Genomic DNA, 20,701 nt, shown 5'->3' on the forward strand with positions numbered 1-20,701 from the left:
TGCTGCAGCAGTGATTGCAACTGACATTTTGACATTTATTCTTTTTACATGTATTTCCATTGATATGAAGATGATGTCACAGAAAGAGGGTAGAGACTAGACAAAGAGCTTTTTTTTACCTCTTCATTGAATTCAATCAGTTGTCAAAGCCTGAGCAAAACAAGTGTCTGGCTGTACATCATGTCACAAGTAAGGGATTGTTTTGGCAGGTTATAGCCTTAGGAAGGCCTTTGTGGCCAGAATGAACCATAATGAATTATGATCCCTCCTAGAGTAAAATTAATCTGTTTACTTCTGGCTTCATGCCTGGGAAACTCTGCCATGCTCCTTATGAAGGCATGATTTGGTTTACTTTTCCAATTTTCAGTCTTGTTGTGTGTTGGTTTATTTAACAGGCATTGTGTGTGGCAGGCTAGTCCTGTCTGAGCTCCACTACTCTTGGGAAGCAGGCTATTCATTTTGCTGGAAGTAAGGGTGTAATTGGACTTAGTACAAAGCCATTGGTTTAATGGTTATCTGTGTCTGCTGTCTCTGCTCCAACCATAAAATCAGTGTCTGCAGGTCTGACTTTCTTAGATGTCTGTAAATAGTTTAAGTTAACATCCACTTAATGCTGTTATTATGGACTATAAGACACAGTCACATACAACCAGACCCATATGATTTAAAGTTATTTTAAGAGACAATTTTCATAGCCACAACCTCCTGCTTATAACCCTAAACCCCAGTAATCTATGCAGACTGCATTCCGAGGTCTTTTGACTGCCCTCCCATTGATACACTAATGGCAAATAATTCAACACCACAAAGGCTCTGACTTGTCAAGAGAGATACATTGAGTGAGGATCTCAACAGACTGATCGTTCTCATCAATCTCAGCTCGCTTCTTTCGCTCTGCTCCAGAAAGAACAATACCACACAGGCACCCCCATCCTATGGATCTTAGCAACCGAGCTCCATGAATATTCCTTCTGAAAGCCTAAATGCTTGCTCAGTCTCATCTCATCCAAGGACATGGTTAGATAGAAAGGTGCCAGTTGAGGTGTTGTGACTTAACATTTGTGCAAGATGCAATGCTTTTTTTTTGTCCTCTTTTACGCATCGTTTAAAAACCGTGTGACTCTGAGTTAGGCTACCTTAAAATTAAGTCATTACTCTTTCAACATGCTGTCTCAGATCATATGTGGTGGGTACAGAGATGTTGAAATGATCGACTGTAACTTTATCCTTGTGGATTATTTCGAAACTGCTGTGACAAGGAATGAGATTAACTGAGAATCTGCTGGATCTCAGAGATACAGAGTTACAGGGCTAGGGGGTGGTTAAGAGCTTCCACTGCTTCTGTCTTGGGGATTCTACCACACTGTGATAATAAAGATGAAGACAGATGGTGGTTATGGATCCTTATGATATTAAAGCACCTAGTATGAGACCTTACCCAGCAGGATTGCCACCTTATTTTTGCATTTGTAACATTTGAAGTTCAGCATTTTGGGAAGTACAGTTGCATGCAAAGGTTTATCACCCTTGGTCCAAATTCTGTTTACTGTGGATAGCTAAGCAAGTAAAAGATGTTCTTATTTCCACAAGGCAAAAAGTTAATTGATGACACATTTCTTTAATATTTTAAGGAAGACTCTGTGAGCTCTGTGAAATTCTTGGGCTGTTTTGCATGCACTGCTCTTCTGAGGCGTCTCCACAGATTTTTAATTATGTTTGGGTCGGGGGACTGTCAGGGCCATGGCAAAACCTTCAGCTTGGACCTCTTGAGGTAGTCCATTGGAAATTTCGAGATGTGATCCTTGTCCTGTTGTAGAAGCCATCCTCTCTTCGTCAGCTTTTTTACAGATGGTGTGGTGTTTGCTGTTGTGATGTTTATGTGATCAAATTGTGCACCCTTTTTCTAACATACCTTTGATCATTCTGTCCAAAAAGTTCTATATTAACTTCATCAGTCCACAGGACATGTTTCCAAAAAGCATCAGGCTTGTTTCTTTGCAAACTTCTGTTGCTGAATTTTGTGATGAGGACACACGAATGACTCTTCCACGAAGGTCATATTTGTACAGGTGTCGCTGCACAGTAGAACAGTGCACCATAGGGGTATGCCTTATGATCTCGTTCACGATAATAACGGTATAATTTTTAGTCTCATATGAAAAATTCATATTGTGATACTCTTGATATTCAATTCAATTCAATTCAATGCCTTTATTGTCATTGCACAGTAGTACAACAAAATTTGTGATTCTGGGCTATTACACATAAAAACAGCAAAAGATGATAAACAATAACAATAATCAGCAACAGTGAGACACATAGAATAGACTATGGGTAAAAATATGAGAATATAAAATGCAGTAATAAATAAATAGATAATATGAATCAGTGCAGCGTAAAAAGAGCAGCAGCAGCAGCAATATAGACTGAATTGCACATCTAGCCCAGCCAAGGAGCATACACAGTATGCACTATTGTATATTGAATTAATATGAATTTATTATCTTAATAGCACTTATGGCATAAAAAGTGTTAAGGAGTCTGGAAGTGCGAGATCTCGTAGACCTGTATCGCCTTCCAGAGGGTAACAGTGTGAAATGTTGGTGACCTGGGTGGGAAGAGTCCTTAATTATGTTTGTGGCCCTACGGAGACAGCGGCTTTTGTACACGTCCTCAAGTGCTGGTAACTGTGTACCAATGATGTTCTGGGCTAACTTGACGACCCTCTGGAGAGCCTTCCTTTCAGCAGCCATGCAGCTGGAAAACCACACTAGTGAGAGTCCATGTGAGGTCCTGGGAGATGTGTGTACCCAAGAATTTAAAGAAAGACACTCTCTCCACAATTTCTCCTTTGATGTGTAATGGAGCAGGAAACTTCTTCTCTTTCCTGAAACACACTATCATCTCCTTTGTTTTGGAGGTGTTTAGTATCAGATTGTTTGTGGAGCACCATTCAGTCAGTCTACAGACTTCATCCCTATAGGCAGATTCGTCTACGTTCTGTATCAGTCCGACCACAGTGGTGTCGTCTGCAAACTTAATGATGTTGTTTGTGCTGTGTGTTGGTGTACAGTCATGTGTGTAGAGGACAAACAGAAGAGGACTCAGCACACAACCTTGCGGGGCCCCAGTGTTGAGTCTCAGGGAGGAAGAGTGGTGGGTACCCAGCCTGACCATCTATGACCGGTTGGTTAAAAAGTCTGTAGTCCACCTGCATGTGTGCTGGTTCACACCCAGGTCCAGCAGCTTGGTCTCCATTCTTCTGGGGTTGATTGTATTAAATGCGGAGATGAAGTCCAAAAACAGTAGCCTCACCGATGTTCCAGGGTGTTCCAGATGAGAGAGTGCAGTATGCAGGGCTGTGTTTATGGCATCCTCTTGACCTATTTGCCCTATAGGCGAACTGGTTCTGGTCCAGGGTGGTTGGCAGTGCAGCCTTGATATGCCTCACAATCAGCCTCTTGAAGCATTTCATCACAGTGGGGGTGAGGGCTACTGGTCTGAAGTCATTGAGGCTGTTGATGCATCATTTCTTGGGGACAGGGGCTATAGTGGCAGATTTTAAGCATTTGGGGACAGTGCATGTAGACAGAGAGAGGTTAAAGATTTTGCTGAATACCTCTGCCAGCTGGTTGGCGCAGTCTCTCAGTGCCCTCCCTGGGATGCCATCAGGACCAGCAGCTTTCTTGGGGTTAACACCTCGGAGTACCCTCCTGACGTCCTCTGTGCTCACAGTAAGTGGCAGGCTTTCTCAGGCTGGAGGCAGCAGGTTCCCAGTCGCTGTATCAGTCACCTTGAAGTGGGCAAAGAAGTGATTCAGTTCATCTGCTAGAGAGTCACTAGTGGTGGTGTAGGTGTCTTTGCCATATTTGTGTTTAGTCAGGTGCTGAATACCTTACCATGCCTTCCGTGGGTCTCCCTAGCTGAAATACCCTTCTATTCTCTGCCTGTAGTCCTTCTTGGCTGCCTTGATGCCTCTCTTCAGGTTGGACCTGGCAGCACTGTATAGGTCCCTTTTGCCAGACCTGAAGGCTGTATTTCTTTCCAGCAGTAGATGTTTGACATCCCTAGTCATCCACGGTGTGCTGTTAGGGAAGCACCTGATGCGCTTGTCCACAGTGACACAGTCAATACAGTTTTGGATGTAAAATACGACAGTGGATGTAAAGTAGTTTATGTCCTGATGAGCAAATAAATCCTGGTGTGTGTGCTCAAAACAGTCTTGGAGTTGGCTGAGAGCTCCCTCAGGCAACGTCTTAATCAGTCTCACACAGGGCTTAGTTTTGTGAATGAGAGGTCTGTATACCGGGGTGAGAGAATGGTAAAGCTGATCAGACATGCCTAAGTGGGGGAGTGTGGAGACTTTGTATCCTTCCTTAATGTTGCTGTAGACATGATCCAGTGGTTTAGAACTCTTGTGGGACATGTCATATGCTGATGGAATTTAGGGAGGACAGATTTCAAGTTGGCTTGATTAAAGTCTCCAGTTATGATGAAAGTCCCATCTGGGTATGCAGTCTGTGATTTGCTAATGATAGCAGAGTGTCCAGGGCTAGCTTGGTGTTTGCACTAGGTGGGTCATATACAGTCATAACAATAACAACTGTAACGCCGGATTTCCACTGGATGCGTGTCCGTTGCGGAACGACAGTGTCAAGTTATTAGCTTTTTCTTTCAACTTCTGCCCAACTTGAAATGGCCTGGCTCCATAAACCCCAAAGGATGCTAGGACAACTCTTTCATTCCAACTCAACATTCATTTTATTTTCTTGTTTGGTGATAGGTTGGTTAGATTTCATCAGGTTGAAAACCTTCAAGACATAAAAGAAACAACAAATTAGATACAGGTTATACAAACCCAAAAATAAAATTATTCTCCAACCAATTTCCTTAGTGGAATATTTTTTACAGTGCATAAATCAAAGTGAAAGATATAAATCTATGATATAAATCAATGAGACTATTTTAACTATTTTAACTATTTATTGTTTTAACTTACCATTTTGTAGTCACAAATATTTTACATTTAATACCTGTTTTAATATTGACTTGACTGGATTTATACAAAATGGATTTACCCACAAACATTTGAAAGAATTTGTGCTTAAACACCTATTTTTCACTTTAACTTTTAACTTTTTAATTTAAAGAGCTACACATTACCCCCACAATCAAAACCCAAACTTAAATCCATGCAGCCACTTTTTGCCTAACAACTGTGGCAGTAATTTAAGTATTAACACAAATATTTCTAACATCATCATAATCAACATCAAATATCATAAATTCAGTGTCTTTTAACGATACCAGAGGCGTCTTTGGGAGGAACCACAAGTTGAATTGCCTTCTTCTGTTGAGATGTTTCTCCATTCCCAGTGCAGGGTGAGTGCTGCTTGTCTCACAGGTGTCCTCACTTTCAGTGGTGAGCAGCCTGTTCTGCTCTGCCCTGCATTGCATTATTGGACTTGTAGTTAGTTGTAGTTGTGGAGGGTTTGAAGTGAAGTGGTTTGGTTTGAATCTTTTGCATCTCAGATTTATCTCAACAGGCAGCGCTGGTTATCCGCTGCGTGCTCCGCCGTCCGTCAATACCCACCGGCTGCGTTTGCTGTGCGGAACGGTGCAGCTCCGCCGGGAGACATCTCGGTGCACCGCCATGATAATATCTCCTAATCCATGGTGTCAGCGGGGTGAAATGATGTCTGAAAACCTCTGACCTGTTGACTTCAGGCCTGCCTCCGCCCATTATGTCATTTTCAAGGTGTAGTGCAGGGAAATATGATCCGCTGTGAACACTATTATTTTGAAAATTAACTGGATGTTTTATTTTGTTTCTGTGCACGACTTCCTCCCCCGCACAATCTGCTCTGTGCTAAATTGCTGCGTTGTGCTCTGGCGTCCGGCAAAAATAGAAGTCCTGCGTATCTGTTCCGGAGGGCTCCGGAGTGCCGGAGCTGAGACGGAGCTGGAACGCAGCATAGCCGCACCCGGTGGAAACACACACATTGACTAGAATTGAATCCTTTAGGCTCTGCTGCCATGCCGGAGCGGAGACGCAGCCAACACGCATCTGGTGGAAATAGGCCGTAACTTTCTGGGGCAGGTAGAAGGGTTGGCATGGTAATATACTCCTGGTGAGCAGTGTGTGTCCATGGTGGTCGTATTCGTGCACCACTGGTTATTAAGTATATACACAGCCCCCTCCTCTGCTCTTACCGTAGTCTCTGTTCCTGTCTGCCAGGTGAGCTGTGCAGCCTGCTAGCATGATAGCCTTGTCAGGGATCCCACTGTAGCCAGGTCTCAGTTATCACCATTAGGGAGCAGTCCAGAACCGACTTTTTTGCCGCTATGATTATCTCCAGCTCATCCACCTTGTTGCCGAGCGATCTGGCATTAGTGAGATAGATACTGGGCTTTGACAGCCGCGCTTCTGTCTCCATTCTCTCCAGTGCCTCTTGCGTCTCTCGTACGGTATAGTAATCCACCCAGACCCCGCTGTGTGTGCGATCTCCCGCAGGATATGATCGTATCTACACTCCGGACTACATCCCTAGTGCCACATGCTACTACGATCTTTAAAAGAGCGTCCCTGCTGTATGTAATGTTGCTGTTCGACAACCGTACAAACGTAATAAACAACAGGAAAACAACAATCCACAGACTTAGCCACTGTATCTGAATGTGCCACCATCTTGCCATAACTTTGATTTTTCAACTTGTTGACATATTGACGTCATACTGTTACCCATGGCAACAATATGCATGGCTGAAAGCGAAATTATAACTAACTCCGTGGTGGTTCCAAAAAGAGGAGCAGCTTCAGTAGTGTGAAATTAACTGTGGCATCATTAGGCCTGGGCGTCCTTAATATTTTATAAACAGTCCTAGACTTCTCAGACTCTTTTAGGGAGTAACCCCTCAGAGGGAACTCATTCAGCAGTCCTTGTGGCAACGGCACAGCATCTCTCCCTCTCCTCTCTCTCTGTGCGCAGGGCTGCCCCTGACCAAATTGGGGCCCTAAGCGAAATTTTATTTGGAGGCCCCAATCCCAAATGTATCATAGGTACAAAATGACCGTACAACAACTTGCCATTTGACTTGACAACCTTTATTGGCAATAACAAATGTACTGTAGATACAGTAGTTTGGCTGTATGAGTCAAATAAAATAAAAAATTCAACCTGAAATAAATAAACAAATAAATAAATATTAAATAAAAATAACTGCAAGGGTGGCACGGTGGTGTGGTGGTTAGCACTCTCGCCTCACAGCAAGAGGGTTGCCGGTTCGATCCCAGGTGTGGGAGCCCTTCTGTGCGGAGTTTGCATGTTCTCCCCGTGTCAGCGTGGGTTCTCTCCGGGCACTCCGGCTTCCTCCCACAGTCCAAAGACATGCAGATTGGGGACTAGGTTAATTGGTAACCCTAAATTGTCCATAGGTGTGAATGTGAGCGTGAATGGTTGTCTGTCTCTATGTGTCAGCCCTGTGATAGTCTGGTGACCTGTCCAGGGTGTACCCTGCCTCTCGCCCGATGTCAGCTGGAATGAATAACTTCAAACTGAAATAAATAAATAAACATATCTGAGTCACAAATAGCCATCAATTACTCATCAAAAGAAAGTAACTTCCACCACATCAATCCCCCACCCTTGATGAAACACTGAAAATAAAATAAAAGAGGGAGACAGGTTTTTCCTATTTAATCTTATTTTGCAAAAAAAAATAAAACAGAGACATTCTTTTCTATTTTCATCTTATTTAGCTATATTTCTCCCTCTCCCCTCTCTGGGAGCATCCGACCTCCCAGCCCCGCACATACCCCCGAGGCTCGGGTCTCCCCCTCCGTGGAGCCCGCCCGCCCTCCCGTCCCCGCACATACTCCTGAGGCTCTTTTGGATGACATGTCGACAACTCTTCACCTGCTGCAGCTCTGCAAGTGCCTGCCAGCGCACCCCTCTTATTGTTCAGATGTCGAGTGCTGTCAATCATTGCAGCGACGCATGGGCGGTCAGGTCTCTTCCCTCCTTCCTCGAGCTGATTCTACGCGCGCCTCACGGTAGTGCATGTGCGCATCCATTGCGCATATGCGCAAATGCGTCCCCTCGCGCAAAATGTGGCCCCCCATGGAAGATGAGGCCCTACGCACAGCGCGTGTTCTGCGTTTAGGGAGGGGCGGCCCTGTCTGTGCGCATATGGGAGTCGGTGTCATCAAGTGATTTTGTCATAAACCTGTAGTTATGTAAACCTGTGTGACGCTCACAGCTTGACAAAAACAAAACAAAACATGTGAATATGCAATATTTATGGTAGCATAACAGCCTGTCACAGGTTACAGTGGGATGATTAGAGGAGAAAACCAACTCAGTCATTTAGGATTTGGCTAAAAGAGGAGGAAATCACCCGTTGATTTATATGTATATATATATATATATATATATATATATATATAGACCCCAGGGTACATTTTTTGTATTTGTGAACTGTTTAAATGTGTAATTTGTGGTAGATTTTATTTTGCTGAGCCACTGATATTGCATCGAGAATCTGAATCTTACTCTGAGTTACTGTTGTTGTTTATAAACTAAATAGATGAGACATAATTTTTGTGTAGTATTTACTGAATATTTGTGGGCACGCTGTTAGGTTGACATGTAAAACTATACCCCTTAATTTGCTGCAATTCTGTTTTCTTAAATTAATAGTAACTAGTCCATACCCATTGGTAGCTTTGTCACCTTCTACCTATGCCAATCCTAAGTGCCTATGTGCAGTTTCACATAAATTGACCACGTCAGTGAGTAGAAAAATGTGGGACAGACAGAATGACTGACTGACAGAATGACACACTGACAGTTTCCGTGATTATGTACAGCATACCATACCATGACTTAGTCATACCAAAAATTAGGAAAAAAAACAAACATTCGGCCACAGGGGGAGCCACAGCGATCGGTCGCATTTTAGCCATTTTTAAGCATTTTTCTGTTGTTATAGCGCCACCCAGTTGCCAATTAGAGTTAAATTTCTCCAGTCACCTTGAGGTGTCCTGTTCTACATATCTACCAAGTTTAGTAAAAATCAATGTGGTGGTTAGGCCTAGATAAGAAATTAGCTCTCTAGTGCCCCCATTTTGTTTGATCGGGTCAATAATGGAGGGGTCCCCTCAGGTTATGTGTGGTCATATGCCTACAAAGTTGCGTGGTGATCCATGAAACCCTTGAGATGTTTTACACATTTATGTGATGAGCCACGCCCTCCGCAATATTTATTGCCTTATAGAAGCTCAGTTTTAGTAAGTTTTCCAACTTTTGCCAACAGGGAACTTTAGATATTGGTCCCTAGATTATGTTCAGGCAAATTTGTTCCTCATGAGGAGAGGCATCTGCATGTGCAAAGTTTCATGTCTGTATGGCATACGGGGCATGAGATATGCCCATTCAAAGTTAGCAATTTCAGTCGGTTGCTGTAGCGCCCCCTTTGGCCAATTGATGTAATATTGCTTCATTCGCATCCTCCCATGACCCTCTACCACTGTGCCAAATTTCACATGGATTGACCAAGTCAGTGAGGAGAAAAATGTGGAACAGACACACCCACAGACAGACAGAGTTTTCGTCATTATATAGTAAGATATATATGTATATGTATATACATATATGTGTGTATACATACATATATATATATATATATATATATATATATATATATATACAGTACAGGCCAAAAGTTTGGACACACCTTCTCATTCAATGCGTTTTCTTTATTTTCATGACTATTTACATTGTAGATTCTCACTGAAGGCATCAAAACTATGAATGAACACATGTGGAGTTATGTACTCAACAAAAAAAGGTGAAATAACTGAAAACATGTTTTATATTCTAGTTTCTTCAAAATAGCCACCCTTTGCTCTGATTACTGCTTTGCACACTCTTGGCATTCTCTCGATGAGCTTCAAGAGGTAGTCACCTGAAATGGTTTTCCAACAGTCTTGAAGGAGTTCCCAGAGGTATTTAGCACTTGTTGGCCCCTTTGCCTTCACTCTGCGGTCCAGCTCACCCCAAACCATCTCGATTGGGTTCAGGTCCGGTGACTGTGGAGGCCAGGTCATCTGCCGCAGCACTCCATCACTCTCCTTCTTGGTCAAATAGCCCTTACACAGCCTGGAGGTGTGTTTGGGGTCATTGTCCTGTTGAAAAATAAATGATCGTCCAACTAAACGCAAACCGGATGGGATGGCATGTCGCTGCAGGATGCTGTGGTAGCCATGCTGGTTCAGTGTGCCTTCAATTTTGAATAAATCCCCAACAGTGTCACCAGCAAAACACCCCCACACCATCACACCTCCTCCTCCATGCTTCACAGTGGGAACCAGGCATGTGGAATCCATCCGTTCACCTTTTCTGCGTCTCACAAAGACACGGCGGTTGGAACCAAAGATCTCAAATTTGGACTCATCAGACCAAAGCACAGATTTCCACTGGTCTAATGTCCATTCCTTGTGTTTCTTGGCCCAAACAAATCTCTTCTGCTTGTTGCCTCTCCTTAGCAGTGGTTTCCTAGCAGCTATTTGACCATGAAGGCCTGATTGGCGCAGTCTCCTCTTAACAGTTGTTCTAGAGATGGGTCTGCTGCTAGAACTCTGTGTGCCATTCATCTGGTCTCTGATCTGAGCTGCTGTTAACTTGCCATTTCTGAGGCTGGTGACTCGGATGAACTTATCCTCAGAAGCAGAGGTGACTCTTGGTCTTCCTTTCCTGGGTCGGTCCTCATGTGTGCCAGTTTCGTTGTAGCGCTTGATGGTTTTTGCGACTCCACTTGGGGACACATTTAAAGTTTTTGCAATTTTCCGGACTGACTGACCTTCATTTCTTAAAGTAATGATGGCCACTCGTTTTTCTTTAGTTAGCTGATTGGTTCTTGCCATAATATGAATTTTAACAGTTGTCCAATAGGGCTGTCGGCTGTGTATTAACCTGACTTCTGCACAACACAACTGATGGTCCCAACCCCATTGATAAAGCAAGAAATTCCACTAATTAACCCTGATAAGGCACACCTGTGAAGTGGAAACCATTTCAGGTGACTACCTCTTGAAGCTCATGGAGAGAATGCCAAGAGTGTGCAAAGTAGTAATCAGAGCAAAGGGTGGCTATTTTGAAGAAACTAGAATATAAAACATGTTTTCAGTTATTTCACCTTTTTTTGTTAAGTACATAACTCCACGTGTTCATTCATAGTTTTGATGCCTTCAGTGAGAATCTACAATGTAAATAGTCATGAAAATAAAGAAAACGCATTGAATGAGAAGGTGTGTCCAAACTTTTGGCCTGTACTGTATATATATATAAATAATAAATGTTATAAATAATAAATGTTTTACTAATTTGTCATATCATCAAGAGTATTGTTATCGCAAAAATACCCTGAAATATCATGAAAATATTGTAGGGCCATATCGCCCACCCCTGGTGCACCACCCCTCCAGAGTCTGATAAATCTTCCTGCAGGTCTTTTGCAGTCAAATGGGGGGTTTGATTTGCCTTTCTAACAATCCTACAAGCAGCTCTCCCAGAATGTTTCTTGGTCTTCCACACTTTGCTACCTTCTTAAAGACTTCTCCTGCTTTGTGGGCATCAGTTATTTTAGTTTTTAGAGTGTTAGGCAACTGTTTAGAGGAGCCCATGGCTGCTGATTTTTGAGACAAGGTTTCAGAAGTCAGAGTATTTATGAAGCTTTGAAATTTGCATCACCTGGCCTTTTCTTCATTAGTCATACTTCTACTGTTAATATACACATGATTATTGTCACACATGTATACTATCAGGTATTAATATATTATTATTAGGGGGCCAAGCCCGAGGGGCCGAGGGAATGCAAGCAGACGCGTTTCCTAGGACCAGCGGTGCTAGGAACCCTATTGTTTTTGTAAAGATTTTTATTTTTATTCTTCCATAGGTAAAAGTGGTGCTGCAGGCTAAACCGTGCAAGGGAGGGCGGTGCAATTTGGAGGGGTGGTCCAGACCCCTGCACGTACCTCAGATGCAAAAAACTATGTATATCTGCCTGCAGGGGGTGCTATAACCTAGGCCAATGCGTTTTTGCCAATAGCTCCCACACCGTATGTCGCACATTCAAAAATCTTGTATCCCCAGCTTCCCTGAATAGAGCTGAATCACTTTGCCATAGGCCATGCCCACTTGCGCCTAGGAAGTTTTTTTGCAAAATCGCGAAAACTGGAAAACCTACTTTTTCGAACTTCTCCTTGGGATTTTCTCCAATCTGCGTGAAACTTGACATATACACTCTTCTACTGGACCTGATATAAAGTTATCAAAAGAATTTTATTCGGTCAAAAAATGCACAAATTATTAACAAACAAACTTCTAAAGCTAGCTATAAAAATGCAAACTGTTGGATATCTCGGTCAAACTTGGCATAAGACTGTGAGGGTATGAGCCAAATTTGGCGAATTTTGGCAACTAGGGGGCGCTACAAATACGGTAAGTTTATATCTCTTGAACGGCTGCACCGATTTCTACGAAATTCGGTTGGTAGGGCCAATTCTGAGGTCATATCTTGAAGGTGGTCATGACTGGTCAATGTGGGCGTGGCTTATTACAAGATAAACAACAAACATTAATTTCAGCCAAACTATTATGCTGAGGGCTTTGAAATTTTAAGGGTACATATAGAATAGGACACAGATCTTCCATACCAAAAATTGCACATGTACTCCACTAGGTGGCGCTATAACGGATGCAAACGCGTTTTTGCCTGCAACTTAGACATTTTAAATGACACTTTCACAAACATTATATCCCTGTGTTCCCTGGATAGAGCTGGGTTTTTTGACACAGGCCCCACCCGCTACTGCTGCACATTCTCTTTGCTAATTCGCCACATGTCCAAAACCTACTTTTTCGAACTCCTCCTACATTTTAAGTGCCACCTGCCTGAAACTTTGCACATAGAATCTCCAGATGTGTCTGATGAAAAGTTATCAAAAGAATTTTGGCACCCATGACAGGCGCTCCGAGCGGTTGGGGGGTTCGGTGCCTTGGCCAGGGGCACCTCGGCAGTGCCCAGGAGGTGAACTGGCACCTCTCCAGCCACCAGTCCACGCTCCATATTTTGGTCCGGACGGGGACTTGAACAGGCGACCTTCCAGTTCCCAACCCAAGTCCCTATGGACTGAGCTACTGCCGCCCCAAAATGCGCTTGTGACAACCAAACAATCTTTTTTGCTAGCTAAAAAACACACATTGTTTCATATTTCACTCAAAGTAGATGCTTTCAACATCAAACTTAAGTCACTCGTTCCCGAGGTCATCCAGAGGCTTTGTGCCAAATTCATCGCAAATCGATCTATAGGTGGCGCTATAACGGATGCAAAGGCAGTTTTGCCTGTAACTTCCACATTTTAAATGACACATTCATAAACATGCGCTCGCCCAGAGCCCGTCGTCCTTTGGGGACAACTTCCATGGGCTCCGCGGGACGCGGGGACCGAGTCGCACGAGGGGGCTTGGCCCCCGTTCATAACTGCTTGCAGTTCTAGTTAATTATAATATTATTACTTTTATTAATGTTGTTGTAAGCTACTGTCATTACCGTCTGTCCTGCATCTCTCTCTGTCTCTGTCTCTGTCTCTTTCTGTCTCATTGTGTCATACGGATTACTGTCAATTTATTATGTTGATCTGTTCTGTACGACATCTATTGCTCGTCTGTCCGTCCTGGAAGAGGGATCCCTCCTCAGTTGCTCTTCCTGAGGTTTCTACCGTTTTTTTCCCGTTAAAGGGGTTTTTTTGGGGAGTTTTTCCTTATCCGCTGTGAGGGTCCAAAGGACAGAGGGATGTTGTATGCTGTAAAGTCCTGTGAGGCAAATTGTGATTTGTGATATTGGGCTTTATAAATAAAATTGATTGATTGATTGATTCTAACGATGACTGTGAACAAGCCATAGTACTAACAAGCTGATTTGAATGGTGCTTCTTTCCTTTTTCTCACTCTAAAATTGTACAAAACAAAATGTATTACAGTAATCTTGCTTGAAATGTTGAAAAGCATCTTTCGTCTTTAACTTCATAGCTTTTGGAGATCAGTTCATCTTCTACCTACTTGAATATAATAGAAAATGTGGTCATTGGTATGAAACGTAAGTAGGTGCTGTTGCATAATATCTGATTTCTTTGGACAGTACACAACAGATCAGAGGCTGAGACTCTGATGGGAGTCACTCCTCTAGTCTTTGTATAATGGGATAGTCTAAAAGTGTCACTTTTAGATGTGTTTTTTTTTTTTTTACTCCAGGAGGTAAAGGGAGTCTAAATCAGTTACTCTGGCCTATAGAGGTCTGGGGGCCGGAGGGACTGGACAATAGGGAGCCCAGCAAGAGGAACAAAAAGAAATGAGGGGGAGGAAAGCCTACCATCTGGAAGAAGAAGCAAACACTCAACTGTTTGTTCATGAAATGACAGACATGTTTTGCAAGGCCAAGACAGGAATGGCTTCATTCAGCATTCCATCTTTTTTTTGTACTCCAAAGAAAAGATGTAGAGTGCACATAAATTAACTTTGGTCATCTGTCACCCCAGAACTTATTCAGTTTTATTCTCCTCTTGATTCCAGGTGTCACTATTTTTAGTTCAGGAAGCATGCAAACACATGTGTCTCTAAGTGAGCAAGTTTAAAACACACTTTCTGTTTTATCGACACGCCTGCAGACTTTTTCTCTGTATGCATCTAACCCCTGGCCCTCTAAAGGCAGGCCTCGGGGGAGGAATAATCTCCAAACCTTTTCATGCTCTCTGCATGGTGCCTGAGAGCAGAGGGGAGAGGAGAGTCTAGCAGACCATTTATCTGCCTCCGCACAAGAGCTGCAACATTGTGTTGAGCAGGTGTTGCCACGGCATTTCTACCCTTTAAATAATGTGGATAGGACACACTCAAAGATGTCTGGGACCCGTGGCATTCTGCCTTACTGTTTTTCTTGGACAGCTTATAAAAAAACCACACTGTCAAGTGGGATCATTTTCACACTGAATCGTTGCCCTTCTTTCCTTCTCTCTGGTTTAGAGGTATGCTGACATCAGCAGAAATACATCACACACAAATATCTTATAAACTTATGCCACCCGACCTGGTTGGACTTCTCTCCCTGTATATTTTCCTCTACTTTTAATACCCTCGTTTGTTTGACTTTGGGGGTTTCTTTGCACTTTGCTCACTCAGGCTTAACTACCCTCTGTAAATGTTACAGCCATTGGTTTTTGGATTAAGTCCTCCACTAAATAATAATCAAATCCCAGAAGCTGCTTTACTGTATCCTAGAAACCATGTCACTGGATGGATGGGGTGGGGGGGTGGGGGGGCTGCAATGTGATAAACACAGATAGGACTCTGGGTGTCCTGGCTCTAACAACAAACATCTGGACTACCCAAAGGCCCAAAGAACGCTTTAGACTTTTGCTAATGGAGCAGAATACAGGATCCTATGAATTAGAAATGCCCTGACATAGCACAATAGAGCTCTTCATGTATAACCTTACTCCTGTGTGAGTGCCTTGAGGGATGTAGTAATAATTAGGCTGACAAAGGCTACCAAAAGCCTCCACGTATACTTAATTATACACTGGTGCATTACTCTGCTAAGAGCTTAAATGTCAGGCCAATGCCATAGTAATATAAGAATGATAAGATGACTTTTTTCTTAATGGTAAAGAATAATCTCACAATCACATGCAATACAAAGAAAGCAGCATGTGTATTATTCTGAAGTCTTAAATTATTCCAAGTCTTAATTTAATTTTGGCTACAAATAAACCAAGGGATGCTTTTGACACAGTAACCTGATCAAAGAGAGGGAAAAGCCATATAGACGTTTCAGAAAGAGTAAATTTGTTTATCTGTGTGCTCCACTTCTATAGTACTGAATCAAAGACGAGATGAGGTATGTATACTGCTAAATTCCTCCAGAAACAATATATTGTTAAGACAATAGACCCTTTTACTGTTAGTAAACAGTGATGTTTTTTGGTGGGCGGGGCTTAGCTGGAGGCAAAATAATTCTCCACAGATATTAGCTAGCACCAGCTAGCCATTTCTGTTAGCTTGTTTTAGACAATTGAGGAAGATAATGCGAGTGGTGCATTCAGGAATAGCACAAACTGGACCGTTCATAAATTCAGAGTGCTGTCGGAATGTACCATTCAGTTATCTTGAGCATTGCACTCTTGTAGTGGCAGAGCACACTCTGGGCACTCTAGGCCCGTTTCCACCGCAGGAACTTCGGGATAATTTTACGGGGCCGGGGCCGTTGGTGCGTGTCTCCACCGCAAGAACCACCCCCGAAGGACAGAGTTCAGGAACTTTTACAGGGGCTAAACAAGTCCCTGCCTTGGGGTAGGTACTCAGAACGGCCCCGAATGACTCCTGGCTGGGGCTTGGGGATTACTTGGTGCTGATTGGATATACTCAAGGAGGGATGTGACGACAACAGAAAGCAACAAAATAGCCGGCATTTTTAAAACTCAGCAGACGAGGGTTAGCTCGTTCATATAGCTTCCGCCGCCATCTAAAAAAAACTCACTAAGTGGCCTGTGAAAAAAATATTTTTTCCAGCGGATATCTTAGTTACAACATGATTGAGCTAGCAAAGCAGTTTTGTGTTGATATGTGTGGTATTTATTCAGTTATGGGAAGTCACGATGTCTAGAAAGCATCAGCTACAATCAGGACGTCATCTGTTAAAAGCCTCCCGTTGTCGGATACGACATGAAACTACTCCAGTTAGCTCAATCATGTTGTAACTAAGACATCCGCTGGAAAAAAATATTTTCTTCACGGGCCATTTAGTGAGTTATTACAGACACCGCTATCGGCTAACGGCGTCCCTACGTCGCCCCGGCCAAAATGGTCGCGCAACGATTACGTCACATCCAGAGCCCATAACTTTACAGGAACTTTCCTCGTACTCCGCTCTCTCAGTGGAGACACGGCGGTTGAGAGGGCCGAGCGAGAGGATGTTCGACATTTTGCGGAGTAAAATGTCGGCAGTGTGGCGATCCATCCCTCACTGCACTCGCATTTGCGACTAAAAATAGTTTTGAGTGAGCAAAATAGGCTTAAATCATTCAGCACGCTGTGCGAGCAGCCTACAGATTTCAACCACCAGCAGAACGAAAGGCGAATCCCACCAATTGTGGGTTGAACGGGGGTCACAGACACAGACAGTAATGTATTCCTGTCAAATACAGTGGCCATCGGCTTACCAGCGACGGATAAGTCGGCTCCAATAATATCCTTTTCTTGGCGTGTGGACTGCCCAGAAGTACCTGAACAGTCGAGCCAGCCGAACACAGGTATGTGATGTGTCAGAGGAGAAACGAGCCGTTCACGGCCCACAAACCTCACTGCACTTTAGGGACTGTTCTTTAGGGGAGGAGGGTGGCTGGTTGATTCTTATTTTATTTACTTATTTTATTTTGATCCCCCCTATGTTAATCACTTATTGATGCTGTTTTTGAAGTATGAATAAGTCAATAAGTAATTTATTCCATTGAAATATCATTGATGTAGCCTATAATAGAAAAGTGATTTATTTTTTCATAAATGACAAAAGGCACATCTGCCTCATTTTCGCTGTGGTATCATGATACTACTCAGAACCATGATATTTTCATTGGTATCGTACAGTGGGATCCAGTTTTGGTACCGTGACAACACTAATCTGGAGGGGGTTCATCTGCAAAAACTAATGAAAAACTAAACAACGATATTCGGTACTCTGTATTCGGCCAAGCGTTTAATATTATTCGGCTTCGGCTTCGGCCACAGATTTTCATTTCGGTACATCCCTAGTTTCTTTGACCAACAGGGCTTTCATTTTAGTGTCAGACTGAATTCACGAACGCACCATGTCAGGTCATTCACTCTGCGGGACCACAAGTGTTACCTGAATAAGTAAACACTGACCAACAGGACCAGATTGGCCGACCCATTCCGTAGGCTTGTGCTTATAATGTTAGCATGTTGTACTTTTTTGGAAAACGTGTTTAGTGTAAGACAGTTGTTTGTCAGTGAGCCTTGCAAGTTGTAGTGGAGCCTAATTTTGTAATGTTACCTTTGTTAAATCTTGCTGTTGTCCCTGGCTTCATATGCGAAATCTGAGCTAGCCGCTAGGCGAATTTATGCAATGTAGAAAGTTATAGGCTTGTGCTCATAACATTAGCATGTTGTATTTGTGAGGAAAATGTGTCCAGCAAAAGACGAATGTCTGACTCCTGCGAGTCATGATGAAGCCGATGTGTATACTTGTGTTTGAGATTGTCACTATTAAGCCATATTTAATGTGTGCTTTGGGTGTGTTTTGAACTAACTAAGCTTTACAGCACTTCACAGAAGCCCCACTGCCAACTAGTGTAGAAGTGTAACTGCAGAGTGACACAGAAACACCACCACACAAGTATCGGTAACGGTGTAGGCCATGTGTGTAGGCTACGGCATAGGCTCTGTATAGAGCTGACACACAACACAAGTATAAATACGCTTTTAGAGCAAGTGACAGAGACACAGGCCTCAAAGTGACCTTATACAGTGTTTATGGCCCATACCTGTTAGTAAACAATTGACTATTTGCTATTCCAGCAGACATGGCTCAACATTAGCATTCATTTGAAGTTGTGTATCTTTCCACCTGCTGCATATGTAAGTGCAGTATTCTCTCTCCTTTTGGCTTTGTTTTGACCTTCACCAAAGGCTGAGAAAAACTTTAGCAGCTAGACATTTCACTTTTCTCATATGTTTGTCATTAACTTTGTTTGTATACTGCATGGTGCTGAGCAGTTAGCATAAATTTGGTTTATCAGGGTTTTTAAAAAAAACTACTGCTGGAAATTGGATTCAGTAGAGTATTGTGACTGATTCATGCTGTAAAATAAAACAAGCTATGAGCATTTAAAGTTAGGAATGCACAGTATTGGATTTTTTGCCAATATCCAATATGCAGCTATGTAACAACTCATTCGACTGATAACCAATACCGATATCGATAAATCCCCTGATTTTGGTGATCATCAAGTCTCTTCTGTAGTGGAATATTGTGCATGCATGCTCTTATCATGATGGCCTACCAGCAGAGGGAGACATGAAATTCAGTACTTTTCAGTGTATGCAATATTTATTCATTGTGGTGCAAACTAAGAAAAAGCATGTTGGCAAAGGGGAAACTTCCAGGGCTGAAAAATGAAGCCAATGTGGAAGTGCCAAATACTGCAGTTCCTATAATGGCCACTTGAGGCTGGCTTCAGGAGTAAGTCAATCCCCTTAGACACTCATGTTAAAATGCCCAACTTTACAGCAGAAATAAACATGATTACAGCATGCATGGTACAAGCCTGGTTTATTAGGGCTTAAAGTAATACATTTTTAAGAGCGGGGCCACTTGAGTGACAGGCTGTCTGCCTACAGTCTTTGATTCAGATCCACCCCTCGCTTCTCCACAGCTCCACCCTCTCGTCCAAATATGGTCACTTCTGACTCCAAAAAGTCAAGATGGTGACAGCTGAAATGCTGAACTGGAGGCTTCAAAATAAGAGTCCACAAACCAATGGATGCCATCATAGTGGCCACATCTCTTGGTTTACAAAGTTTATGGTGGAAACAAGTTAGCTAATGTGAACACCTGTTCAATATAAAAGTTACAGCATTTCACTGAGTTGCTAAGGTGAAAAAACTTTTGGTTTGATAATAAAAACTTAAGAAATTAATGAGATATGGGTCTGTGTACAGGTTGCAGGTAACAGGAGGTGTCTGACTTCTTTTGGCTGTAGTCATAGCACAGCATTTATGTTGTCACTCTGGTGAGATTAGGGATTAGATTAGTGGGTTCTACAGAGCCGTCAAACAGCAGTCCCCCACGGTAATGCTAGAGTAAGAGTTTTTAAACAGCACGGTGGGAAATAAGAGCAATGTCCTCTCACAAAACCAATGTGGGTTGGCAGTACTTTCATCTAGAAAATGAAAACAATGTAGGCTGTGTCAGAAAATAAACTTGCATATAATCACTCGACAAGAGAGCAAGGTCAGCTTCAGCTCCAGGGCCTAACGGAATCCCCTACAAGCTCTACAAGAACTGCCCCCAAGTGCTGAAATGCCTTTGGAAACTCATGAGTGCAGCATGGAAGAACCAACTCATACCATCAGAGTGGCAAAGAGCTGTAGTAGTGTTCATTCCGAAAGAGCAGGAGTCCCACAACATCAATTTCAATTTTCAATTTTATTTATAAAGCCCAATATCACAAATCACAATTTGCCTCACAGGGCTTTACAGCATACGACATCCCTCTGTCCTTAAGACCCTCACAGCGGATAAGGAAAAACTCCCCAAAAAAAACCCCTTTAACGGGGAAAAAAAAAAAACGGTAGAAACCTCAGGAAGAGCAACTGAGGAGGGATCCCTCTTCCAGGACGGACAGACATGCAATAGATGTCGTACAGAACAGATCAGCATAATAAATTAACAGTAATCCATATGACACAATGAGACAGAGAGAGAGAGAGAGAGAGAGAGAGAGAGATGCAGGTAATGACAGTAGCTTACAACAACATTAATGAAAGTAATAATATTATAGTTATAGTTCTGGCTACTGTGGTACAATATGTTGAAAGTATGTATTAATATCAGACAGTATACTTGTGTG

General features: G+C 42.8%; 1 protein-coding gene and 1 long non-coding RNA gene across 2 annotated transcripts in view; one reads left to right on the forward strand and one right to left on the reverse strand.

Annotated features, from left to right (window-relative positions):
* efcc1 (EF-hand and coiled-coil domain containing 1) overlaps positions 1-20,701 on the forward strand; it is a 75,693-nt gene that overhangs the window by 9,588 nt on the left and 45,404 nt on the right. The gene's annotated exons all lie outside the window — the stretch shown is intronic.
* Positions 2,192-4,808, reverse strand: LOC144463672 (uncharacterized). The gene is made up of 2 exons (XR_013491715.1): positions 3,900-4,808; positions 2,192-3,793 (listed from the first exon to the last, which is right to left on the reverse strand). It is a non-coding gene; the product is annotated as an uncharacterized LOC144463672 (long non-coding RNA).

Source organism: Epinephelus lanceolatus, chromosome 1 (genome assembly GCF_041903045.1).
Source record: "Epinephelus lanceolatus isolate andai-2023 chromosome 1, ASM4190304v1, whole genome shotgun sequence".
In the NCBI taxonomy this organism is placed as follows: domain Eukaryota; kingdom Metazoa; phylum Chordata; class Actinopteri; order Perciformes; family Serranidae; genus Epinephelus; species Epinephelus lanceolatus.